Source organism: Lissotriton helveticus, chromosome 1_1, assembly GCF_964261635.1.
Source record: "Lissotriton helveticus chromosome 1_1, aLisHel1.1, whole genome shotgun sequence".
In the NCBI taxonomy this organism is placed as follows: Eukaryota; Metazoa; Chordata; class Amphibia; order Caudata; family Salamandridae; genus Lissotriton; species Lissotriton helveticus.
Window position 1 is genome coordinate 1,652,567,073 of NC_136057.1, and position 27,349 is coordinate 1,652,594,421.

Genomic DNA, 27,349 nt, shown 5'->3' on the forward strand with positions numbered 1-27,349 from the left:
CTTGACAAATATTTAACGTAATTAGTACCCGTTTAACACCTACTACCATAAGCATCTAAAACATGTTGAGTCATCTTTTGCGAAGGGCCTTCCAGTGCACCACAACACATGTAGCCGCCTTTTTAGTAATGCTTGGGATAGGAATATTTTTGGGGGGGAACATTTTCAAATTATGCAGCACATTGGGCCTTATGTGGCAAAACGATAATGATGCAGAAAATGCTTGATTTACAGAATCTCACAATTCTAGTGGCTCTCCACATAGTATGACATGGCTGCACCAGGTATATGTCTGATTTATTTCTAATTTCCACTGTTATAATGAATAACCTTTAATTCGGTTATTAATATTTAGTAGGAACTAATTGTAAACATATTCCAAATTTTAGGTTATGTTAACTGAAGTTTGTATAGCGCGTAATCACCAGCAGGTCTCTTAGCGCTTTGAGAAGACCAAAGTCCACCAGCAATCGCCGATAAGCACTTGGCGGATGATTTAGACTGTGCCCAGAGTCTCCCTAAACAGAAGAGTCTGTATTTCCCTATAGTAAATATACTCCCTATGTTTTTGGGAGCCTGATATGTTGACCAGTTGCCCAGGTCTGCTTTTTGGTTATCTACAGCGCAACAACTTGTTCTTCACTTGTATAGTTCCACTTAAATAGAAAAGGGGCGACAAATTATTGCATGCACCATTCTCCAAGCGGACAGGCTTGAACTGTCTACACTGCTGACAATCCTGTATGCTTCCTCTGACCGCCTCTTATTTTGAATGGTAGCAAGACCTAAAAATATACATATGGAAAACACTCCTTTGCATCAGACGCAAATAACATTCTCGATATGTGCTAGGCATACTGCCACAACACCTGGAATTTATCCTACTAAAAGATCAAGTCAGAATCTGATTGGTGGTGGAGATTAGCTCCAGTTTGAAAATTTCAGAAGTGACAAGATCGACAAAGCTTGTATTCCACCTTGAGACACAACCACATATTGAAAAAATTAAGCATCGGTATTATGCTGGACTCCAGATAATTAACAAAGTAATTTATGCACAACTCAAATTTATTTTTTAAAGTCTCCCTTAAACTCGAAGTTCCACCTGATGTAAAAAAATAATTTTGGTGTAAAGCCTTATGTCTAAAAAAAAATTCTTGTCAAACCTAATGTCTTACCATTTTGGGCAACACAGTTCTTTATTATATGCTCTTATTGTGACGTTTTTGCAGCATTAGATATGTATATCCCTGCACTATTCTCGTCTAGGTAATATTTGTGAAAATAGAAAGCTATAAACTGGGAGAACTCGCGAGCCCCTGGTCCAAATGAGATCCCAATTGCTATAATGAACCAGGATCCATCACGGTGGAGCAGAACTCTAAAACCAGTATTTGATCTGACCCTCCAGTTCACGGAGGTATCAGCCTCATGGCAAGGATTGATGATACAACCACTTCACAAACAAGCATTTGCAATGCAATAGGTCTCGCATTAGGAAAGTTTGAGCTATTGGTATTGTGAATCACACATTTTTTATTTATGTGTTTTTGACAATAGCGAAATTAATAGCTTTGTCCTTTACAATGCCAATAGTTTTAACTTTCGCAAATGTGACACCTATAGCATTTGTAATGCAATGGGTTGTATTTACGTGACTTAGATGTATTGATATTACAAATAACAATGGCTTTTTTTTAAATAATTAATACTTAAATAAAAGCTATTGTAATTTATAATGGCAATAGCTTAAACTTTTGTAAATAACTTTTGTGAAGATTATGTTCAGTGTATTTTATTGTGAAGAAAATACAAGAACAGATGTGAAATATTAACATCTTTTTATGACATTTGTAATAAAGCTTGAAACATTGAGAGGACATATTTGAACCAGTTGTTGTTGAATGGTTGCACAGATTGATGCTGTGGTGGCGCTGAGTGATGTTGTGGTGGAGACGAGTGATGCTGTGGCGTTCAGTGATGCTGTGGTAGCGCATAGTGATGTTGTGGTGCCCCTGAGTGAGGCTGTGGTGGTGCTGAGTGATGTTGTGGTGATGCGATAGAGCGAGTGCGATAGATAGAGTGAGGGCGAAAGATAGATAGAGTGAGGGCGAAAGATAGATAGAGTGAGGGCGAAAGATAGATAGAGTGAGGGCGAAAGATAGATAGAGTGAGGGCGATAGGCAGATAGAGGGAGGGCGATAGGCAGATAGAGGGAGGGCGATAGATAGAGGGAGGGAGGGCGATAGATAGAAGGAGGGCGATAGATAGAGTGAGGGCGATAGATAGAGTGAGGGCGATAGATAGAGTGAGGAAGATAGATAGAGTGAGGGCGGAAGATAGATAGAGTGAGGGCGAAAGATAGATAGAGTGAGGGCGAAAGATAGATAGAGTGAGGGCGAAAGATAGATAGAGTGAGGGCGAAAGATAGATAGAGTGAGGGCGATAGACAGATAGAGTGAGAGCAATAGATTGATAGAGTGAGGGCGATAGATTGATAGAGTGAGGGCGATAGATTGATAGAGTGAGGGCGATAGATTGATAGAGTGTGGGCGATAGATTGATAGAGTGTGGGCGATAGATTGATAGTGAGGGCGATAGATTGATAGTGAGGGCGATAGATTGATAGAGTGAGGGCGATAGATTGATAGAGTGAGGGCGATAGATTGATAGAGTGAGGGCGATAGATTGATAGAGTGAGGGCGATAGATTGATAGAGTGAGGGCGATAGATTGATAGAGTGAGGGCGATAGATTGATAGAGTGAGGGCGATAGATTGATAGAGTGAGGGCGATAGATTGATAGAGCGAGGGCGATAGATTGATAGAGCGAGGGCGATAGATTGATAGAGCGAGGGCGATAGATTGATAGAGCGAGGGCGATAGATTGATAGAGCGAGGGCGATAGATTGATAGAGCGAGTGCGATAGATTGATAGAGCGAGTGCGATAGATAGAGTGATGGGCAATAGAGTGAGGGGCGATAGATAGAGTGAGGGCGATAGATCGTGGATGTGGTGGTGGATGTAGTGGTGGACTTGGTGGTGGTCGTGGTGGTGGTAGTGGATGTGGTGGAGGTAGATGTGGTGGTGGTGGACGTGGTAGTGGCCTCGTGGTGGTGGTGGACATGGTGGTGGTGGACGTGGTGGTGGTGGACGTGGTGGTGGTGGACGTGGTGGTGGTGGACGTGGTGGACATGGTGGTGGTGGACGTGGTGGACATGGTGGTGGTGGACGTGGTGGTGGTGGATGTGGTGGACGTGGTGGTGGTGGATGTGGTGGACGTGGTAGTGGTGGTGGACGTGGTAGTGGTGGTGGACGTGGTAGTGGTAGTGGTGGTGGTGGATGTGGTGGACGTGCTAGTGGTGGACGTAATGGTGGACGTAGTGGTGGACGTGGTGGTGGTGGATGTGGTGGCGGACATGGTGGTGGTGGTGGACTTGGACGTGGAGGAGGTGGTGGACGTTGTGGTGGTGGACGTGGTGGTGGTGGACGTGGTGGTGGATGTGGACGTGGTAGTGGGGGTGGACGTGGTGGTGGTGGTGGTGGGGGTGGATGTGGTGGTGGACGTGGTGGTGGTGGTGGACGTGGTGGTGGTGGTGGACGTGGTGGTGGTAGTGGACGTAGTGGACGTGGAGGTGGTGGTGGTGGTAGTGGATGTGGTGGTGGTGGAGGTAGACGTGGTGGTGGTGGTGGACGTGGTAGTGGCCTCGTGGTGGTGGCCGTGGCGGTGGATGTGGTGGTGGATGTGGTGGTGGATGTGGTGGTGGATGTGGTGGTGGCCATGGTGGTGGATGTGGTGGTGGATGTGGTGGTGGCCATGGTGGTGGATGTGGTGGATGTGGTGGTGGCCATGGTGGTGGATGTGGTGGTGGCCATGGTGGTGGATGTGGTGGTGGCCATGGTGGTGGATGTGGTGGTGGCCGTGGTGGTGGATGTGGTGGTGGCTGTGGTGGTGGCTGTGGTGGTGGACGTGGTGGTGGTGGACGTGGTGGTGATGGACGTGGTGGTGATGGACGTGGTGGTGATGGACGTGGTGGTGATGGACGTGGTGGTGATGGACGTGGTGGTGATGGACGTGGTGGTGATGGACGTGGTGGTGATGGACGTGGTGGTGATGGACGTGGTGGTGATGGACGTGGTGGTGATGGACGTGGTGGTGATGGACGTGGTGGTGATGGACGTGGTGGTGATGGACGTGGTGGTGATGGACGTGGTGGTGATGGACGTGGTGGTGATGGACGTGGTGGTGATGGACGTGGTGGTGATGGACGTGGTGGTGATGGACGTGGTGGTGATGGACGGCTGAATACAAGAGGCAGTGAGAGTAAAAAGGGAGAGAGAAGCGAAGCGTCAAGTAGAGAGGGAGGGAGCGGCGGATAGGGAAGTTGTGGAAAGCAGGGGGTGGCGTAGAAGGCAGGCGGAGAAGACAAGATGAAGAGGGGGTGGATACAGTAAATGCGAGAGAGTCAAGATTAGAGGAAAGTGGACAGGGTGGGGAGAGGTGGCATGGTCGTGGAAGGGAGACGGCAAAGCAGAGGAGGGACGAGAGAGGGGGCTAGTCGGAAACAAGACGAAGAGCAAGAGTGCATACACAAGAGCGTGCGTTACTTTGACGTCCATACGTTTTCAAGATACAATGACGTTTAAGAGGGCTCGTGCGCAGCGCCCATTAGGTGACACAAACTGTAAACAAACAAGTAGACTCCTAGTAGTTACTTCATGTCCTTACTGCTATTGTTTCATTGGCTTTCATGAATTCAGACAGACCAGTTAACCTTAGCTTCAGGCAGAAAATGGGGAGAAGAAAGTGAAAATTAAAAAAAGAGGGAAAGTCTGGCTAAAACGAGTGGGGGAAAAAAGAGATAAAGAGGAAGAGAAACGAGAGATAAGAAAGGAGGGACGATGTGTAAAATATGGGGCGGAATTTAAGGAAGAAATGAAGACAAGAGAACAAAAAAAGATGAGTGGCAGGAGTGAAAGTACAGCAAGAGGAGGAGAATGGAAAAGCAAAAATGAAGATAAGGAAGAGGGAAATATGGAAAGTGACGTGGGTAGAGAAGGGACAGTGGAGGGAAAAAACGTGTGAGCTCAAGGGTGGAGAAACGGGGAGATCAAGAAATAGGAACACCAATAATAATAAAGCGGAAGGGCGAACATGAAACTTGCAAGAAATATGATAGTGGAGATGAAGAATGGGAGCGAAGAAAGCGAGCAAAGTGATTTGATACATAGGGAAGAGTGGCTGAAGATAGTTATTGTATTTACAAAGCGCGTCCTACCACTAACGAAGCGATGTGTGAGAAGGGAAACGTAAAAGAGAGTCAGAGAGATATGCGAGGAAAGAGAAGAGTGCGACGAGGTGGGCAAGAAGAAAGAATGAAACATGGAAGGGTGGGAGAGATTGGGAGAACGGAAAGAGGTGGGTGAGTGAGAGCTATGAAAGAGAATAAAACGTGGAGCAACGAGAAAGCTGCAAAAGGAAAGTGAATGAAACGTGCGCTATGTAGCTATGGTGAGGAGAAAGAGGAGGGAGTGGGAGATACAACGAAAGGAAAGAAGAAACATTGTGATGTGTGTGAAGGGATGTAGAAGGGCCAGAGAAAGATCTGAGGAAGGAAAATTATAGACGGAGAGAAAGGGAGACTGACAGACTAAGATACAGAGAAGAGGGAGAAAATGAGGTGAGTGGAGAACAGGAAGGATGAAAGGAGAAAGGAAGGATGAAAGGAGAAAAAAAGGAGTGAAGAATGAAACAAGAGAGGTAAAGAGAAAGAAAGTTTATTTTAAAACGCTGCAATACATTTGATAGAAAGTTTATTTAAGAACTCTGCAATAGATTTGAGAAAGCATTTAATTTAAAACGTTGCAATACCTGTCAAAGTTTATTTAAGACCGCTGCAATACATTTGAGCGAACGTTTTTTTAAGGACGCTGCAATGCATTTAGGAGAACGTTTCTTTAAAAACACTGCAGTACCTTTGAAGAAAGCTGCAATGAATTTAAGAGAACGTTTATTTAACAAGCTCTCGGCATTGCTGTGGCGGGGGGGCGCATTCCTTTGAAGTCTGATGCGGGAGGCGGGGGAGAGGATTCCTTTGAAGTCTGATGCCGAGGCTCAGACAAATGGTGTGCGATGTGGCTGGCGATGTGCACGGTACCTAATCTGCAGTTTTGGTAGACTTTTGAAAGCCTTACTATAATCTCGCCAAACAAGCTTTGCTAAAGCAATGCTGTAGGCGAGACCTACAAAGGAAGCAGGGAAGAGCCAGCTAACTTTCACCAAATCACACTACTCGATGCAGAGGGCAAACTTTTCGCAACATACTTTACTGTCGCTCCTAATAAAAACAATAACTCTAAACGACTTGCTGTCGGCCAACCAAACTGGATTCAGAGTAGGTTGCGCGACTGCTGACAATATTTTTGCACTAACAATTCTAATCGATAAGGCATTACAGCGTAGAAGAGCAATATGTGTTTGTTTTGTGGATTATTCATCTGCCTTTGATAAGATAAATCGCAACTGCCCTGTAGTCAAAGCTCTCAAAAATGTTAATGGATGCCAACTTGCTGCACCTTATAATCGCATTACACTAAAATTCTTGGGTACGAAATAAGTAATCAGACAGATCACATGTATCTCCAAAAATCACAATTAGGAATATTCTAAAACAAGACTGTGTCTTAGCCGCCTCTCTTATTTCACTATAGATCTCAGACATAGGTAATTACAGCCAGAAACCAGAATTTTTACCATCACAACTGGGAAATTCTGTTGTTGGTTATCTACATATGTAGACAACCTCATGATTTGCTCTTAAACTCCAATTTGATTACACCATCAACTCACATCTCTTAACATAACCAGAGGAACGATTTAACAGCCAACATTATATCCTTCGCAAGGAATGTACAGAAATTCAATTGGAAGCTAGGAAACAATACAGTGGAGTCAGTAAACTCATATGTCTAGCTGGGATTTCATTTGAATAGGTGCCTAGCACATGCACAACACCTATATTCTCTAAAAACAAAGACCATCACGTCACAAAAGTGTTAAAACAATTTGCACAATTATACAAAAGGCGTGCAATCAGGCACACAATAACAGCCTTTAGGGCAAAACTGATTCCACTCTTGACGTACTCCTCGACAGTTCTAAATGAAAAGAAAATAAAGAACATAGAATCAACTTTCATCCAAAATGCACACTGTTCATTTAGTCTACGAAATTCAACCCCACATGCAATGATCAGACTGGAACGGAACCTTCCATCAACTGAGGTGGACAACCGGACTCAGAAAATTTCTTATTTTTGTGATTGTGCCTCTGTAAATGTGGATTCCTTGAGAGGCAGGATATATCAAGAACTGAAACATAATTCATTGATCAACTCTCGTCTTTTCTCTGATCAGATCACCGCAGCTTTCGCAAATCATAATTTGCCGTCCATTAATTATCTTTTGAGGTTTCCTCACAAAAATGTTATCAGGGTAAGCCTTCAGGCGACATCCCTCCTGGGAGACTTATTACAAAAACCAACCTACAAACAGTTACTAATGGACCCTAACCAAAAGTATATGGACTCTAATCTACAGACAACAATAAAACAAAATATTCAGAGATTCCGCCTATTATGTATGCAAATGAAAGAGTTTGAAGGTTCTTGGAATTTTTAATCAAGTTCTCTTACCTCTAGACTTTGCAATTATCGAAATGAATCTCTGGATCAGATTGTCAGTTTCTGCCCCTGGCTGAGTGATGTCCATAGTAATGTTTGTTACGTTCCTTCAGGCAGCTATCTTTGCGCACTTTAAAAAAGAAGGCTATCACAGTTTGCTTTCAGTTACAATTCAATTCTTTTATCGTGAAACTGACACGATTTTTGGACATAGCTTATGAAAGACTAAAAGCAATTGAAAGCACATCGATTCATTGCGCAAAAATAACTGCATAACTTGTATGCGCTGTAAAACTGCAGGGCATTTCTGGTTAATTATGATTCCAATGTATGATAATTGAGTGACATTCAAATCCTTATTTTTTTAAATCTTTTTATGTTGTTTAAAATATGGTATACGTTTAAAATGTATCCAATACATTTTACTACTACTAAAATTAGGAGGTCTTGGCATATACTCAGAATACCTTTGTGCAAATGGTGAATATACCTCCAACCAACCACTGGCAAAGACAACCTGTCTGGCCTGCAGTTAAGGCCATAAAGAAAAGCCTCCCACCACCACCAAAAGAAAACAAGCAAGGTCAATAGTGCTGGCCTCCAATTTAAGCCCTGCAAAAAAAAAATATGTTAAAGAGCACTATACAGTGGGGATAAAAGGGATTGGTGCATGAACACAACACTTTTATGAGATAAAGCCTTAAATGCACGACATATAGATTTGTAGATGTGTAACTGAATAACAGGAATGTTATTCACTAAGCAATTCTAAGTGACATCTAGATAGTTCTATCGAGAAGCTTGACTTGTATCGGATGTCACACAGAGGTGAAAAACATTTACGTTAATCATAGTTGCACTGCATGAAATTTTAAACCATTCTACACAGAAAAAAAAAATCAACAATTCTTATTGCCGTTTTTAGAATTCTGAAAACAGGCAGGATGTAAATAGTCATGCACTTGGGAGCCGTTCTATGTCGAGATTAACATGACAGAGCAACAAAAATATAGTATTCACATCAACCCACCACAATATTGTAAGGTGATTACCTAATTACAATTTTTTTTTTAACTCCGCCTTACCTCCAGGAGGAAAAAATAGGTGGAATTAAGTACAGTAATTATAAACTTACTAGTGGCTATGATATCATTACTATGCAATACATCACACGTGATGTAGTGATGACCCTCCCCGCAACCCTTCGGAGAATCGTTTTACTGAAAACAACGAAACACACACATCCGATATAGTGACATTAGACCTTTGCAGAAGATTTAGCGAACAGAGGACAGACCAGGCCCACTGGGATTATGCGAATGTGCGGGTGCGGTGGTTTTCGCATAATTATGGAACGATAGCATTTGCCACACATCTGCTGCATAAACTGTAGATTTTAACAAACAAAACTATTTTGTTTCTAGCTCAAACGGTTTCAAAGTTACTAAAAACGCAGCAACACATTTTTCTGCGCAGTGGAAGGCTATTTGCAAAGGTTAAAGCGGTACCATAAGTGTGGCAGGGTATGCTCAGACGTGAGTCCCTTGCTCACTTTGCCACTGGATTCAAGCAAGCCTGGCTGAAGACGGTTGTAATGCCAGAAACCGGTCCTAGGAAGCTTGTTTCCGGTCCAGGGAAGGCATGGCTTGGCAGTTCGGGATGGACTGTTCCCATGAGGCACAGGGTCAGACTGATTTGCATATGGCCATGTCTGAACTGGGGTGGCAGAGTGGGCTAAAGAACGGTGATGGATTAAACCCAGATCTGTTGACTAGGTGCGAGTGTTTGATTAGTTCAGATGCTCCGTCCATCACCACCCCCTTTTGTACCGCTTTGTTCGCCATAAATTGGCAGGGTATGCTCAGACGTGAGTCCCTTGCTCACTTTGCCACTGGATTCAAGCAAGCCTGGCTGAAGACGGCTGAAATGCCAGAAACCGGTCCTATGAAGCTTGTTTCCGGTCCAGGGAAGGCATGGCTAGGCAGTTTAAGCTGGACTGTTCCCATGAGGCACAGGGTCAGACTGATTTGCATATGGCCATGTCTGAACTGAGATGGCAGAGTGGGCTAAAGAACGGTGATGGATTAAACCCAGATCTGTTGACTGGGTGTGAGTGTTTGATTGGTTCAGATGCTCCGTCCATCACCACCCCCTTTTGTACCGTATTTGCAAAGGCTGGCTGGTCACATTTCTCTTGCTTATTGCTATGTGTGCGTGTTAAACTGATAATAACGAGGTGCAACTCATGCCCAGACGGTACTAACAAGTGACAAAATAATAAAGTAATACTATCAGGAAATGTGCCGCATTATGCCATATATATATATATATATATAGCATTTTCTTGATGCATAATTTAGTCAACCCTGCCGCATAATTTAGCCCTCCCCTGCTGCATAATTCCAATGGCCCGGGACAAACCTATCCAGATCAATATCATTTAAATCAAAAATCCTCTACCTATGGTCATCTTTGTTTTGAACAGTCGCACCATGGAAGCACAATCCTGTCGACCATCACTCCTATAATAAAGTGACATCAGCACCACCAGCTATTGATATCCCTGTAGGCACAGGGTCTCTTACGCATAGAAAACATGTCATTCAGGTGAGGTCAGGGCCTGGTTTCCTCTGCCCATGCAGAAGATTAGTTGCTTTTCTTGGCATACTTCAATGAAGTGTTTTGGAAAAACACAACCCATAGCCTTTATGAATGCCCTTTCCGCACTTAACTCTCAGGGTAGCGAAATTGAGCAATCACAGATTCTTTTCAGGTGGGTAGTGTGGAAGGCAAAGGCCCAGAACTCAGCAATGAACCAACAGGCACAAAAAGTATTGTCCAGACCAGTACAAGACTTTTGATTAAAGAAGTACTTTAGTCATATAATGTTACTTAGTGCTACACAGAAAAATTGGGGTAATGCAATAAAGAGTTAAAATCCTGCTCACTATTTTATAACATTCAGTTCCCATCCCTGTTAACTGATTAGGCTCCGGTGCAAGCAAATCAATCACCCAAGGTGTTTATGGACCTAACACTTCAGTTTGTTTCTTCCGCCAGGCAATAGTCCTATGGGCAGAGTCTTAGTTTGTGCGTCAGGCTTCAGTCCACTTCCCAGTTTTTGGAATTTGAGTTGTTTCGATGTTCGATGGACATGTGCAGCAGTCTCACTCCTGTGGTGCCAGCTTTGGAGTGATCAGGGCTGCAGTCAGGTCCTCACTGAAAAAAATTGAAGACTTCGGGAGATCTAATGCAACATCCTCTTGTGTAGTTGTGGTCTCACTGGGAGTGTGCAGACGGGATGAGAGGCCGACAGTTGTGGCTTTCGGGCTGATCAGGGTGCACACTCGGCATTTGTGGGGCACACAGGCTATGACATGGGCAGCTGAAGCACCAGTCTTTCATCTGCCACGGCTGTTGACATAGAATGACATTTGCTTTCTGTAGAAGACATGATATGGTTAACACAGAGAACCATTTAGGGAAAACTGAGAAAACTTTTTCACACATGGATCTGTTTCGGCTTCTCTCCGGCAGTCTTTTAATCTCTGCCTATTCTTCATGACGGTAACTTGCGGGACCTTCTCCTCTTGGACAGTTTCTCTTCCTGCAGGGCCAAGGAACACTCTCCCTGTCTCAGCAAGCAAGCAGGTGTCTAGGATCTAGGCAGCTCCTCCCGCAGAAAGTGCAGACTTTAGGTGATAGCCTCTCACTTTCAAGAGACTGCCTGTGATGCAGACACCAGCTCTGCTTACAAAGCAGTTCTTCAAGTACTCTGCAGAAAACCGCCTTCTTTGGTTGTGGAGAACTTGGAACTAGAACTAAGTGATATGGTTTGGATCACACTTTTACACACATCTTCCAGAAGAGGACGTGGGTCCCCTGTCTAAGGTTTCAGAACCTGTGTGAGTTAATTCTCTTTCAAATGTCATTTTCAAGATGCTCTCCAGTCACAGCCTTTGTGGAAAGCCAGCACCAATAGGACTGGCTTCAAGCAGAGTATCCCAAAAATGGGCAAAACAGAGAGATTTTGCTGCCCGACTGGTATCACCTTCCTGAAGCAGTAATCGGGGAGCAATGAAGGGACAGGTCCTACCTTAAAACTTCATCACTATGAATAACAGAAATTGCAGTCCCACCCCTATCATCTATAAAATGTCAGTGCCCAGGAAGAACAGATCAGCATTGCTTTGCCCAAAAAATTGAATTTTTCAAGGTAGCCTTATGGCCAATCTCTTCATGTCAATGTATGGATCATCAAACTAGAGCCACATGAATGAAAGCAATACACTTCAACAGTATGAGGAAGCCATCTCAATCTTTATCTTGTGCCAGGCTGGATCAGGGGAATCCAAACTGAATCCCAATGGCCCCAGTACTGAGACTCACACACCACAAATATACATGTTTGACATGCACATTCAATGCTAGCGCAAAGTTCTGGGTATTATACAACAGTAAACAGGAATGGGCTACCACAGAATTAGTCCGAATGAAAAAAGTAAAAAAAGACGATAAACTGGAGGACGACACGAGGGTCTGGTATCAAATGATAACAGATATAGCTCAAGAAAGAGAACCCCCGGGGGTGGAGGGGTGCGGGGGAGAGGAGGTAGACCCATCCCAGTACAACCAGGGTAGAAATGACACACTGGTGGCGCCTAGGGTTCCTCCCACGCCAGATCACAACTCAGACGGATGAGATATAAGATAAGGAGAAGGCTCCTTAGCTCCCGGGAAATCATAGCAGCTCATGACCGGGGAGGGAGGTATGTTTACAGTTATTGTTGTTTACAGTTCAAAACCTGACCGTATTATGTCTAATTTGTGTGATAAAATAGAAGATAAGAAGAGAGGTAGAGAATAATCTATGATAAGCAGAATTGTATTCTTCTCGGATGGAAACGAGAATATTGTAATTATTGTAATACACATATATGGAAATGTATGGTTGTTATATGAATACCACCAATAAAAACATAACAAACAAAAAATTATTATACAACAGTGAAACTTTACATGAGTGGGGTCCATAGACCACGCTGTCACTGACACAGAGAAAAAGTCTTACCACACTACAAATTATAAATACATGGAGCACCACTGGTTTACGTAATGGACCCAAGATAAGGGCATTGATCCCTTGCCTACTATGAGGGCATGATTGGCGTGCCTCTCCAATTCACAGTCCAGGACTTCCCAATTTCATGGACACTCCCAGGCCTATAGGCACACTCCAGGTTAGCATGACCCCATGTCCAAAAATATAAAGAGAGGATAACAGCTTTAACATGCAGGCTGACACTCGGAGCAGAAATACACACTACGCATGAGATATTCTCTTACCAACACCCTTCCAAAATCCCACAAGAACCTTTAGAAAGTTTCATGATCCAACTGTGAAAAACTGCTAGATGAAACACTAGCAATCTTGGCATGAAGCAAGTCCTTTTTGTTGCATGGGGAGGGTAATGTATATTTTGACAGTTTGGTCTGTGAACGTTATATTTCAGTTTGAGTAGACAGAGTCAAATGGTTGACAAAAAAATGCAACAGGACCCAAGATCGTAGCAAAGTCTCTGAGCTTCTGAGGAGATCCCCTTTTTCTGCCTGCTGCAATGCACCAAAAATGCTTGGTGCTCATCAGAGTGTGCATGGTGTGTGGAAAGTGTCTCTCTCAGCTGGCACTGATCAATGGACCACAAGTGAAATCGCAATTTACAGTTGGAGAGCTTAGGAGATAGAGGTGTTTCTCCTATCAAGAGTCTATCTTGCTTGTTGAAAAGCAGATGGGAAGTACTGGAGCATGATGAGGTAAAGTGTGGTGAGAAAGGAATAAGTTACTCAGAGCTGCAGCACAAACAGGCACCCGGTGTTTCTTTTTTCTCCCACATGAAGGACTGATGGGCAGAGAGAAATGCAAGAGATAATGCCATACTGATCCCTGGCAAAGGAGGAAAACCTGCAACTTCTGCAGGCCCCCGGTGGAGACACACACTAAGCTCAACATAAGAAAGCCTGCCTTGTTTGAGTCCAGATAAGTGCAAATTTTGCTAGCCATTTTTTGGAAATAGTCTTTTCCAGTCCCTGCCTACTGAACGGGTCTATTGTGGCAAAAGGGAGGAAATTAAAGCAATGCAACTCATGGGAAGGGTAAAAAAGAAATATCTAAATTCTTTCGAAGAGATTCAACTCGCAGGCTTCAAGAATCGACATTGCTCCATTAATGTGCTATACAAAGACGTAAAAGTTAAAACAAAGAACACTAAAACAGGTAAAAGCAGTAAAAATGCAGGCTGGAATTGGGGTGGGGTCGGGTCAAATGTGAAGGACTGACCCTTTTCAACAATTTCAGTGAGGAGCACTTCCCTAAGGATCCTGAGGGTAATGTCACTCATCTCGAAGGAGTCACTGGCTGAAGAAATGAAAAGAGTGATGGGGAGAGCTGTGGGGGAGTGGTGGTACAATATGTCCCTGAACAGACACTGGTGAGAAATAACTCAGCAGTTGGATTTTCAGACTTGATGGGCATGGTGACCTTATGCACCTCAGAGCTCATCTGTGGGTTACAACAGCAGATTAGTGTGAGTAGGCTTGTTCTTCTCTGGTCTGCACCTTACAATTATATCAGAAAAAGGGAGCCCTTTACTGTTAAAAGTGAGAAAGTGTTGCTGAGACTTGTGACTTCAAGGGGCCTCCATTTGAGGCTCAAATTGGAATACTATGGGAAGCTCCTAGCTTCTTTACAGGGTTTGCTAACCCCTTCTAATAAAACCTATATATGGAGCTATCTGAATGCTCTGAGAACACAATGTGGGTAGGTTATGCACACTGGAGCAGAAGGCATAGTGGGAACCTTTGCTGAATGTAGCATTGTTTTTCTCAAGTGGTTTAAGTAGCTGCAGTTTCTAGGACTGATCTCCAGGTGGAATCAATTATGTTTTTGAGTGGTATTTCTGCTTCCCTCTTCTTTACCTCTATGGGGCCTTTGGCAGGCCTTCTAGGAACTAGGTAAGCAGGTAATTTGTGTTTAGATCAGATAAGTGTATACAGTGGAGCTGAAACTAGTCTTACACGGATATGGTGTTAACTGACAATTCTGCAAGTATTTGTTCTATAAACAGATTTAAACCTAAAATATACTGATAGACTCATGTGGGGACATTGAGGCCTTTCCAAAGCCTGTACTTTTATGCAATTACCAGCTATTTTTATTTTTTATGGGCAGGGAAAACTTAAGGAAAAAATACTATCATTTAGGTTTGTAATCTGAAAATTAAATAGGCGAACTGTCAGCATCTCTTCCTTACTGAGCAGTCAGAAAGAATGGCTACAAACTTAAAAGATGCGTCCAGGGACTCTCAGATCATGCAAATAGCTAATTTAATGTGGAATGGGGTATTTGTGAGTAGGCACTACCACACAGACCATTCACAGTGTTCAGGTTTGCGGGGGGCGCAAATGTTGTTCATGGGGCCTCCAGCACATGTTCAATGAGTATAGAATACAGGAGTATTGCTCACAGGGCATAGCCATAGACTATGACCTGTGTGTACTTCCGACTGGCATTTGTGCTCTGTGCATAGTGGTCCCCGGAAGCTTGTTTCCTTCCCAGTAAAGAATTGGCTTGGTAGTTTGGTCTGCCCTGTTCCCATGATGCACTGGGCCAGGGTCAGACTAATTTGCATGTAGCCGGGTTCTGAGCTGGGATGGTGCAGTGAGCTAAAAAACGGTGATTGATCAAGCCCTGATCTTTTGACTGGGTAGGAGTGTTCTGCTTAATTCAGATACTCTGTCCATCACCACCCCCTTTGTGAATCGTTTTGGCCACCACAAGTGTGGAAGGGTATGCTCAGATGTGAGTCCCTTGCTCACTGCACCATCAGGATTCAAGCAAGCCGGGCCGAAGACGGCTGTAATGCCAGAAACCGGTCCCCGGAAGCTTGTTTCCTTCCCAGTAAAGAATTGGCTTGGTAGTTTGGTCTGCCCTGTTCCCATGATGCACTGGGCCAGGGTCAGACTAATTTGCATGTAGCCGGGTTCTGAGCTGGGATGGTGCAGTGAGCTAAAAAACGGTGATGGATCAAGCCCTGATCTTTTGACTGGGTAGGAGTGTTCTGCTTAATTCAGATACTCTGTCCATCACCACCCCCTTTGTGAATCGTTTTGGCCACCACAAGTGTGGAAGGGTATGCTCAGATGTGAGTCCCTTGCTCACTGCACCATCAGGATTCAAGCAAGCCGGGCCGAAGACGGCTGTAATGCCAGAAACCGGTCCCCGGAAGCTTGTTTCCTTCCCAGTAAAGAATTGGCTTGGTAGTTTGGTCTGCCCTGTTCCCATGATGCACTGGGCCAGGGTCAGACTAATTTGCATGTAGCCGGGTTCTGAGCTGGGATGGTGCAGTGAACTAAAAAACGGTGATGGATCACGCCCTGATCTTTTGACTGGGTAGGAGTGTTCTGCTTAATTCAGATACTCTGTCCATTACCACCCCCTTTGTGAATCGTTTTGGCCACCACAAGTGTGGAAGGGTATGCTCAGATGTGAGTCCCTTGCTCACTGCACCATCAGGATTCAAGCAAGCCGGGCCGAAGACGGCTGTAATGCCAGAAACCGGTCCCCGGAAGCTTGTTTCCTTCCCAGTAAAGAATTGGCTTGGTATTTTGGTCTGCCCTGTTCCCATGATGCACTGGGCCAGGGTCAGACTAATTTACATGTAGCCGGGTTCTGAGCTGGGATGGTGCAGTGAGCTAATAAACGGTGATGGATCAAGCCCTGATCTTTTGACTGGGTAGGAGTGTTCTGCTTAATTCAGATACTCTGTCCATCACCACCCCCTTTGTGAATCGTTTTGGCCACCACAAGTGTGGAAGGGTATGCTCAGATGTGAGTTCCTTGCTCACTGCACCATCAGGATTCAAGCAAGCCGGGCCGAAGACGGCTGTAATGCCAGAATCCGGTCCCCGGAAGCTTGTTTCCTTCCCAGTAAAGAATTGGCTTGGTAGTTTGGTCTGCCCTGTTCCCATGATGCACTGGGCCAGGGTCAGACTAATTTGCATGTAGCCGGGTTCTGAGCTGGGATGGTGCAGTGAGCTAAAAAACGGTGATGGATCAAGCCCTGATCTTTTGACTGGGTAGGAGTGTTCTGCTTAATTCAGATACTCTGTCCATCACCGCCCCCTTTGTGAATCTGTGCATAGTGGAGGCAGTGGTGCAGTCCTATAGCAAGAACGAAGGCTACACACTTTGGTCAGGCTGCACTGAGCCCAGGGCATGACAATGAGCCATACTCTGCCTTCAGTGCAGTCTGGGTAAGGCTGATGTTAGGCCTCTTCACAGATGAATGGCCAAAGTCCCATGTGGAAATTGAGGGAAAAGGACGCGGTGGTTCTCTGCAAAGAACGCATACCAATCGGCATTGCTTATATATCTGGTGACATAGGATTCCCTCATAACAAAGTCTGTCATGCTTTTGTCTACCCTATACTCCTGACTGCAGCAGACAAATGACATGGCCAATAACCATGATCATAGCATGCTACATATCTTGGATGGCCTCCATCCATCCTCATCTGGATGTTGTGTGAGAAGAAGTTAGCATTGTATAGCCATGGATCACTGATTAATTTCAGCCTTTCTCAGTTTTCAACTGTAATTAAAAAAACTACTGATTTAATATTCAAGGAATATACTTATTACTGAGGAGCTATGGCTGTGTTTATAGTTGTGGTCCCTAGTCCTCAGGGAAGTCCCTTTTTGTTACTGACCTTTAACCTATTCGATGAATTGGCACCATATATGTCCGACGCTTGGCTCATCCAGAGTTATTAAAGAAAGCAAAAATTATCATTCATCCACAGTTATTAATGAAAAATCAAGCATATCTGCATTGTTACGCATGTAAACATTAGCCTTGATAATTTGCTTACATATCGTTGGCCTACATGAATTACAGTTTGCCAATTTACAGGGCCAGTTTCATCTGACTGGCCGAGCAGGAACAAGACAGTCCTCTCTATCTGCCTTGAAGCAGTTTACAAAGTACAATATGTGGTCTGCAAAACACACATTGCAAATAGAATTTGGATAGCGAAATTGAGGCCAAATTTGTCAGCGAAATTGCAAAAACAAGCATTTGCAATGCAATAGGAGTCGCATTTACGAGAGTTTAAGCTATTAATATTGTAAATGACAATGCCTTTTATTTACGTGTTGTTTTAAAACAGATAAAGGCATTGTCATTTACAATGCAATAGCTTAAACTCATGCAACTACAAGACCTATTACACTGCAATTGCAATAGGCTCCCGTGCTATAATAAAAAAGTTTTAACGTACGTAAGGGGAGAGTAAAAGCTATTTGAGAAAATAATGAGCGGAGGCTGTAATTAAAGTCTACTGAGTAACAACACACGTAACAGGGAGTGTCGCCATGGGAGATTACAAAATGAGACAAGTTGGTACAAAGGAGGGACTACTAAGCCTACTGACCAATCAACAGCCACAGTTTATAGTGGACAATGACACAAGCCAATTGAAAATATTGGTGGAGAATGGGCAGAGCTTCAAGTCACTACCTGGATACAGCGTGCCTAGCAGAGCAGCGCATGCGTTGTCCAGGCTCGACCTAACAAGGACCCCCTGCTTGAAATCAGTCAACGGGGAATGGAACACAAGCTAAACCGTATTAAAGAAAATAACCCGTCTGACGTTATCCGCTCTATGTCTATACCCTTGTGTGAATGTGTTTGAGGCTCAAACATTTTTTTGTTTGAATCTGTTTAATGCTTTTTGTATAATTAGAGTTACGTAAATGACAGGAACAAATTATACAATGGGGACATCAGTAAACAATTGCACAATATATCTTGTAATAGCAACAACAATGTGGCAGATTACCTTGTTAGGAATAAATAATAGAGACTGAAAGTGCCAGGTTTAGCACCTGTAAAGTTAATGAAATTCAGACTGACAGAAGGCGGATACGCGAACCGTAAGAAGTTGTACTGCAATACGGTACGGCTGCAAATTACATCAAATGAGCATGTACTGTTCACAATAAGCAATAAAACGCAATGACAGAAAAAACAGTTAAGGATCCCAATCAAAAAAATGGGAATGTATGTAAAGGAAGAACCTTAGTAGTAACGGTCATGCCTGACCTAGATCCCTCACCCGCCCCCCAACAAACCACATTGTCCATCTAGTTGCTAATTGAATTGCTTGGGGCTGTCCCTGGATACCTCATCAGCAGGACCAGTAGTGGTTGAGAGGTGCGCATCCTCTGCAGTAAGTCCAACAGTGGAAGTGACGACAGGGGGACAGCGTATCCCACCAAGAAAATAGCGGGCAGTTGGGCTTCTGGCAATAGGGGATTGTCAGGTATATCAGTGTGGAGATTTGCCATGACGACATCCCGGGTACCAGCCAATGGGGGCTTGTGAAGCCCCTTGGCATCTTCCAAATGCAATTTGATGCTCTCTGCTTGTATCCAGTTGAAGAGCAGCCACACCCAGACCGTGAGGTGTGGAGGGTCGGGTGATTTCCTACTGCCTGTGATTGGCCATTTGGCCACTATTAGACCTAGGTCCATGAAGCAGGATGTGACTTTGTGGTTTAGGCTGTGCCGATACAGGTTGAGCACGCACACCTCCCTTGTGTGAAAGAGAGCTCTATCAGTACAATGTACTAAACAGGTCCTGACTCCCCACCAATAGTACTGCAAGTGTGGGAAAGCTCAGAGCATGTGTATGAAATCCACATTTACTAGCCCACATCGATGCAAGCAGCATCCGTACAGTGAAAGTATCTGTTGATGTAGGCAGGAGTGCGGTAGGCCCTGTGCACAATGTACAGCTGAATCAAGCGAAAGCAGGAATTGTGAGGTATGAAAGTAGGACCCTCCAGTATGGTGGACCTTTCCCTGTCCATACAGGGTTGAGAAAGGTAAGTCTCCCATCGCGAAAGGAGGGATACAAGCAGTGAACCTGGTGTGAGCGCAAAAAGACAGCCAGCCAGTGCACCTAATGCCTACCTTGGCCCATAACATGTAGATACTGTATAATTAGATGCGTAGAGGACTCTCCGGTCATGTACCCCCATCTTTGTCCCTATTAGTGATGTGTGTAGAAGGAACTGGCCAGAAGGAAGACCGTCCTCCACCAGTGACTCGTAGGACAAAAGCTTACCATCTCTATAGAGATCAACCACTGTCTGGACTCCCATCACAGTCCAAGTGGTCATTTCCATTGAGGTGGTGTAGCACTACCCACACAGCATGCCAAAGCTGGTGTGTATGATGTACTCTACCTCGTGAGGTAGAGGCTTCATCTGAAGCAGAGATGCGCCACCAATAAAAGTGCCGGCCTGAGAAGTAGCAGTTGGGCACAGGGGTGGAAAGACTCTGCTCGAAGTCCAGGCCGATAACAATGGGGCAGTGTCCACTAATTGCAAAGTAGCGAGCCACCCATTGAAGTTGGGACGCCAAATAATATTGATCAAAGTTGGGGACTGCCAAACCCCCACAGACAGTAGGTTGGGAAAGCTTAAGGAGCGCTACTCTAAACATGAAAGTGTTCCAAATGCAGGTTCTGACCTCTCCCTCAAAGAAGCGTAAGAAAGAGGCACTTATATACAAGGGCATGTTGACAAAATAATGACGGACAAAAGCAAGGTCCTCCAGAAGTTGATCTGGGCACGCATCGAAGCAATAGATGCATCAGATTACCGTCAAAAAGATCTACAGGGGAATGATAAATTTGGATACCAAAATATCGGAATGTATTGGATTGCCCAGCGATGGGGTAGCAAGCAGATCGATGCATGGGCCAAGACTGATCGGAGCAAGTGGGCAAAGGCAGGATTTGGTCCAGTTGACTTTTAGGCCTGAGAGTTAGGGAAAGTGGCAGAGAGTGGGAGTAATACCATCAAAAAAAAAAAAAATACTCCTCAACTAAATGAGAAGATCATCCGCATAGAGGGAGACTGAATGAACACCATTCTCTGAGGAGTATACCCCACACAACGCCCTGCGTGCGCCAGTGAGCCTCCAGCGGTTCCACCACCAGGGAGAAGAGTAATGGGGAGAGCAGAGACCCCTGGCGCGTGCCCCTGCCTCTAAGGATAGGATCGGAAAGGAGGGAGCCAGTCTTCACATGGGTCAATGGTAGTGTATATAGTAAACTAATGAGTCTCGGAAATCTGTCTCCAAAACCATATTGGGGCAACACCATGAATAGAAATGGCTACTCTAAAGAATCAAATGCCCTTTCCAGGTCAAGGATCAAACAGCCTGCATGAGGCCATGCAATAGGGGCATGTTCCATCATGTAGAAAAACCTGATGCAGATTAAGTGAGGTTGTGCAGGCCAGAACAAATACGTTCTGGTCTGCAGCCGGTTCATCATAACCATGTTCATTGCTACAGTTACAACGCAATCTAAGGATCTGTTCAAACGAAATACCTTTCTTCTGGTTTATTTGATGGTAACTGTTAAAGTGAAGTAATGTGTTACAGGTAGTAGGTTTAACAAACATGTCTACCTCGAGTCTTCCTTCCATATAGTTTTGTCCAGATATCTATGAATTCTACTTTCTGGCGACTTTTATTTGCCATAAATCGGAGGTTGAAATCACAAAGATTGATCCATTCACTAAACTTTTAGGGTTTACTCTTATGCTTGCCAGATGAAAAAATATATTGTCTATATACTAAGACCATGCTAAAACTGTTTCTGAAAAGGGGGCACGTTCATTGTGACTGAATCGGCCTTCAAAGTTGCCCATGTATATATTAGCTATGCTCTGGGCACATGAGGCTCCCATGCAAACTCCTTTCTTCTGCAGTAAAAGTTCACCTCCAAATGAAAAGGTGTTTTAACTGAGCACAATTTTAAGGCATTCAAGGATAAATGTCCTGAGGGCTTCACTAAGATGTTTCTGTCTAAATGAGTCTACCGTCTCTGTTGCCACTGCCTGTGGTATATTACTATAGAGTGCTTCTATGTTTAAGGCCACTAAGATTTTTGTGTATTCATTGTACCTCAGACCTTCCACTACTGTAATCATATGCCTGGTATGATTAAAGAATGATTTGATTCGAGGTACCACCGGACATAGGTACAAATCCATATATTTGGAAAGAGCTTCCGTTATGGAACCTATGGTGACCACAATGGGGTGTAAAGGAGGGTCTTTTTGATCTTAGGCACTCCGTAGACACTTGCTGTCCAGGGGTCCACAACAATGAGGAAATAATTAAATTCCCTCTACATTTGGGCTGGTACCTCATTCTCCGGGATTTAAAAAAAATGTATCTGTCTTTTTTATATCATTGATTAAAGGAGAGAAGTTTGCTTTCTATCGTCTCTAGATTCTTTTCAGCCATTTCTACTGCGTTCATTTTTTTTTTCTTTTGTTCCATTTCTAGCGTTTTGCTTGTCAGGGCCAATACCATTTCTCCTGTTGTCTCCACTATGGGCAACATCCAATCTATGGAGCAACGATTACTAATAAGGGACCATTTTTTTCTAGAAACTGCCTGATTTGTACAAAGTGACCAGGTATGTTCCTAACACCTAGTCCTTGCGGTATAGTGCCAGCTCTCAAATACTGGAAAATTAATTCCCCATGGGATTCTAGTTTTTGGATTTTCTTTTTGAGTGCCAGTAATTTGTTCCACTATTCATTGCCCAAATTGGTAGTGTGAGATTGATTGTCAAAAGTCAGTTGGTTGCTGACCAATTTACAAAATTCTTCACCTGTAAAAAAAACTAAAGGTTTTGAGCATCACCACATTATTTCTATGTATATTAATCTGTTTGAAACATGTCAACATCCAACAGAAAAAAACAAAAAAAGAAAATTAGCATATATTATCACACCAAGGTGAGACAAAAATAAATAATAAATTGATGTACCATTTAAAGCAATTACATAAATATGTATTCATACCTATCAAAGTCTCTGAGCCTTTAACACATTCAGACAAATGTACAGATATGGAACAAATAACAAATACAGACAGACGGAGGGAAAGGGGGGGCTCTTTCATGCAGAGTTGTGAAAGCTGCATCCCGTGGGGTTGAGGGCACATCCAAGATGTATGGTATGGAAAATATCCTCAGTCCCTATAAAAAAAGTGTCAGAAACTAACAATGAAATTGTCCAGCTAGGATCAGTGATCCACTGAATCTGACTGACTTAAGAGATGCATAACCATTTTCTAATGATTCCTAGTCCCTCTACCAGACTCCAAAATCATACACCAACAGCTCAATAAATAAGACAATCAACGGAGAGACCAGAACAAAACATATGCAAAAAATGTATCACATGTAGAATCAGACTTCGATATGTGATGACAACCTCTGGAGCAATGAGATGGTCACCACAACCATGCCAAAAGCAGAATGTGCATGATACAGAAGCTGAGAATACAACGCATAGGGTTTAATGTGGTTTAGTTAAAATCTATTCAGTATTTGGAGAGATGTTTATGATTAATAAATGATATGTCAACTCATCTTCCTTATTCACAACAGTAACTATTATTTACCAAGGATAATTAACTGATTGATTCTGCCATCTGATAAGTAAAATGAATACTTCCTGGATAGGTCATTTTCTCTATCTCCTAATAAAGTTTATTATTCTTTGCACATATCAATCAAGAATTTTGGAACCCACAAGAGTTTGATATCTGCACAACTAAAGATTAACCAGTGAAACATTGGGTCTCTATATTTAAGATCCAGAAATGTATTATAACACCATTTTTTTTAAATGTGCATATCTTGGTGTGACGTCATAAATTACATGTCAATACAAAAAAGTGAATTTGCTTGATTATGATGGCCATGTTGAATTTATGGATTTTGTAATAATACTCAAGATTCACGCTGCTTAAAAAATATTTTGTAGGTGGAATGAGGACTCATTCCAAGAAAAGATGGTTTTACACACCATAGAAAAAAAGTATATTCCATGTGAGCTTTCAACAGGTCATTTCCTTTATTCCTAGATAAAAACATCTTCCCAGGAATCACTAACCAGCAGTAACTTCGGATTACATTCAGGCTTTGGATACCAAGTGTGACATCCAATTTCTATTTTCAAACTATGAAAATTCATTGAAAAATTGGTATTAAAGAACAGAATGGTAAAGTTTAATTAAAGTATGCAACCTTCATTGACCAGTTAACATCAACAGCACAAATGGAATGGAACAAAAACATAGCCACAGTTGATCTTTAACGCGAGGAGCCATGAATTAGGAAGCGTTCGGGTTTAGGTGGTGAGGTTACTAATAAATGGCAAATCTGAATGGTTACTAGACATTACTTAAACTTAACCGAAATGTTCCTTTAGGGTAGGAAATTTTGTGGGAAAAAATATGTACACAACTACTTGTATTTGACAATACAAACACATGTAAAAGCAGACATGTCTGGGCATACCCTGCCATCTTAGGACGAACAAAGCAAACACAAAAAGATGATTGACGTAGCGCTGAAACTTTCAGATACTCACGCCCAATCACAGATCTGGGTTTAATCCATCATCTGTCTGCTCACTAAGCCACCCCGTTTCCCATCAGGAACAGGGTCAAGACTGATTTGAATATGGCTGGGTCTGAACTTGGGTGGTGAAGTGAGTTAAAGGAGTTGGCCTAACAGCTAGGGCGGTCGACCTCGAATCTGGGGAACCGGGTTCGAGTCTCCGCAATGACGCTGAACATCCTGTGATTCTGGGCAAATCACTTTATCTCCCTGTGCCTAACAAAAATGAATGTGTGTCCTCATATAACGTAACTGGTACTATGTAAAGCTCTCTGATACCCGAGTCGGGTCAAGTTCGCGCTATATAAAACTCTTCAAAAAAAAAAAAAAGTACGATGATGGATTTAACCCACATCTAATAGTGACTGGGGTGAGTGTCTGAAAAGTTTCAGTGCTTTATCCATTATCTCCTTGTGTTTGCCATAAGTTGGCAGGGTATGCCCAGATGTGGGTCCTTAGCTCACTTTGCCACTGGATTCAAGCTAGCATGGCTGATAGGGGGTGTTACCCTCGAAACTGGTCCCAGGATGCTAGTTTCGGGTCCAGGGAAAACCTGGCTTGGTAGTTCGGGCTGGACTGTTCTGTTCTCATGAGGAAGTGTCAAGACTGATTTGCATATGGCTGGGTATGAACTGAGGTGGGGAAGTGAGCTAAACAACGATGATGGATTAAACCCAGATCTGTGACTGGGGTTGAGTGTCTTAAAAGTTTTAGCGCTCAGTCCATTATCTCCTTGTGTTTGCATTATCATAAACAAGGCAGGGCTTCAAATTCAGCGTGTTATTGTTATAGAGATTCGCAGAGATCAGCAAAGCATTAAAAAGCAATATACATCACATATATAAAAAAAACAATAAAAGAGTACAACTTCAAAAAAACGTTTTATAAAAATGTAGAAATTCCATTAAAGATTTACTTCTTTGGGATATGAAGCATGAACCTACATACATCATTCAACGACTCAACATTATACTTTCGTGAGAGAAGGCATTGAAATAAAACATAACAGTGGGTAGTAATATATGCATAAAAAATTATGTGTACAGCTCTTGCTTTGTTCAGATCATTGGAACCCAAGTCTGAGATAGCACGAGTCGACCACAGTATTTTATTACCTGTTATAAATTTATGCAGAAAATGCATTATATAAAAAAAATCTGTGCTCCCCATTTGTTGAAATTCACAATTCGCTGGAATTTGTAGGAGTTGATTCACTGCTATCCAATGGATTCAAATAACGTCGAGGTTTTAAACCAAGAAATATTTGTGCAAATGAAGCACAATAAAAATGTAATGTAACACACATCTACTAGCATACGCGTGCATTCATACTCAATCACATAAAAATAAGTGCAGTCGTGCATTGCTCACCTACACATAACTTTTAGCAACCAATTATAGGTAGCTTATCAATGCCATACATGCACATGAAAAAACGATCAATGATCTGAAAACAAACATCTGGGGAATCTGCAAAAGACTGGGTCACAATTGACAGTATCCACCAATATCCTACTGATACTCAAGAGAGTAAAACGCACACTTCATCTCCAAAGGACACAAGATAGCTTAAACAAAAACGCACCTGTCCTTATCTCCAAGCACACAGAACGGTTAATTATCCTTGTCTGATCAATGTTATAGCACAGTCTAAACGGAGACATATTGATCAGCCTGGTACACATGCTTTTAGAATGACAGTGTAATGACTAGGTGCAACCCTTTCTGCAACGTGCACAACTGTGCGTTTTTCAGAGCCCCCTGTGGCTCCATCAGCCTTTGAACATTAGAAATGCCTGCGTGTGCCACACTACACACTGCATTCTTTCTACCTCCCCTCCTTTGCACCAACAAAGAAAATGCGCTGTTTTTGTAAACCTCGCTGCAATTGTTACCTCGTGCATTTGCCACAAACACACACTTCTACAAAAAAAAAACAGCGCATATAAAAAACGAAACCATCCAATTACTTCCAGCAGATACAACGGCTTAAACAGAGGAACGCCTCGCAAAGAATACAAAGCTGTGGGATTTAAAAGGGATTTAAAAGCCTCGCTCAAATGCAGCTTTTCGCACAGAAACAGAAAGGACAGAAAATCAAATGCCCGCACCTACTTGTTTTTTTGTAGCCGATCTCTCCCCGGAGTTGGGGCTGCTTTCGCAGACTGCCTTTGACAATCACGAGCTTGGTGGGTAGCTCTCTTCATGGGCGAGTCCTGGACCAGAGAAAACAGCCTCTTTGCGGGGTTTTCTGCCGGGGAGATGGCGATGCAAGGAGAAACTTTGAACATACCCCAGCGTCCGCATAGAAGCGCCAAGCAGGGAGATTTTCACCGCCATGTATTTAAATAAATACACATATGTTGCATTTATTTGTGTTCGAGGAGACATGGTCCAGAGATTTCATATTTTCTCTGTAGCGACTCTAAAGACATGTATGTAACTAATGATCATCTGTGGGAGATTACAGGGCATAAAAATCTAAAACGTTTCAGGAGGAAGGAGATGATTGTGCAAAACCATCGTTTTTTTTCTTTTTCCTTATGTTCCCCAGATTTCTACGCCCAGCGGGGACGATGCCGACTTCGTACAACGTGCTTCTTTTTATTTCATTTTCTTTTCCTCGGTCACTGTCACCCCTGGGGGAAAGGCTTTTCCTCAATTTTGCTTTTTGTTGTTGTTATGCTTGGCAGAATGCACCAGACTCCAGCGTTCCATTTGGGACACCCATGGTTACGAAAAATAATAACAAAAATAAACATAAAATGATTTGGAACAGAACGCTGGTCTCCTTGCTCTGCAAACCTCCCGAACCTTTCACTTCGCCACACAATACAACAATGGGTTGAAGTCTTACGTTACCAGCTCTTATACAGACAGTGACGTAACACGCAGCTAATGGCATGCAGGGAAATGTAGTCTTTTGCGCCCACCGGCTGGGAGCAGAGGGTTCTGGGATCTCGGGTGACATACAAAAAGGCGGAAGTGAGAGTAGATTCCGGGCACGTAGTGCTATTTGGCTGCAGATTGCATGGGGTTGAGCTCGTAAAGATATTTGGCTGCAAATTCCGTCGGTATTTCAATTAGAGCCCGTGCAGTGCCGAGGGA

At 43.3% G+C, this 27,349-nt stretch overlaps 1 protein-coding gene across 2 annotated transcripts in view; it reads right to left on the reverse strand.

Annotated features, from left to right (window-relative positions):
- The window catches only part of CSRNP2 (cysteine and serine rich nuclear protein 2), a 77,274-nt gene extending 50,214 nt beyond the window's left edge, over nt 1-27,060 (reverse strand). Inside the window, exon 1 of one of the 2 annotated variants that reach the window (XM_078688847.1) lies at nt 26,357-27,060. The gene's annotated coding sequence lies outside the window, so the exon portion shown is untranslated. Of the gene's footprint in view, nt 1-26,352 lie in introns of both variants that reach the window. The other variant, XM_078688848.1, reaches the window with a different exon arrangement.
- Between the last annotated feature and the right edge of the window lie 289 nt (nt 27,061-27,349).